Source organism: Diabrotica undecimpunctata, chromosome 7 (assembly GCF_040954645.1).
Source record: "Diabrotica undecimpunctata isolate CICGRU chromosome 7, icDiaUnde3, whole genome shotgun sequence".
In the NCBI taxonomy this organism is placed as follows: Eukaryota; Metazoa; Arthropoda; class Insecta; order Coleoptera; family Chrysomelidae; genus Diabrotica; species Diabrotica undecimpunctata.
Window position 1 is genome coordinate 23,200,773 of NC_092809.1, and position 723 is coordinate 23,201,495.

A 723-nucleotide genomic window follows, 5' to 3' on the forward strand; every position below is an offset into this window, starting at 1 on the left:
GAAAACCATGTGCATTGTATAAAGGGTATAGTTTTCGTATGAAAAAAAAAAACAAATAAAGATGGTTCGGATTTTTGGAGTTGTTTGAAAGAGAAAACTGAAAAATGTCGAGGCCACATAATTATGGATAATAACACAATACTTAATTAAGGAAGCCGAACATTTGTGTAAGCCGAGTGTTGCAGCGACAGAAGTGAAGCAATGTGTCTTCAATGCTCGAAAAAGAGCCAGGGAAGACAATAGTTATTTGCCGATGTCAAAAATATATCAAGATGAATTTCAAAGATTATATACTCAAGGACTGGATTTCGTGAAAGACATCCCAAAATTCTATTCAGTGAAAAGTGGTTTCAACGATTGTAGATAACATGCGCGTGGGCTGCTCACAGATCCAGTGGCAGCATCCGAAATAGTATTTCCAGAAGAAATTATTACAATGAGCGACAAAACGAAATTGTTATTTATCGATAAGACCACTCCCTCTGGATACAGAATCTTGGTGTTTGCCAGGGGGAGCAAAGCTAGGAAGATTTTGGTTAACAGTAAGGACACTGTATTTATGGATGGAACATTCAAAAGCTGCAGTAAGCAATATAGTCAAATATATACCGTTCATATCGATATTGGTAGTCCGTCAGAGGAGACAAATACAATTCCATTGATATTTGCGTTACTTCCTAACAAAACCAAAGAGACATACGATATGTTATTTTCATCAATAAA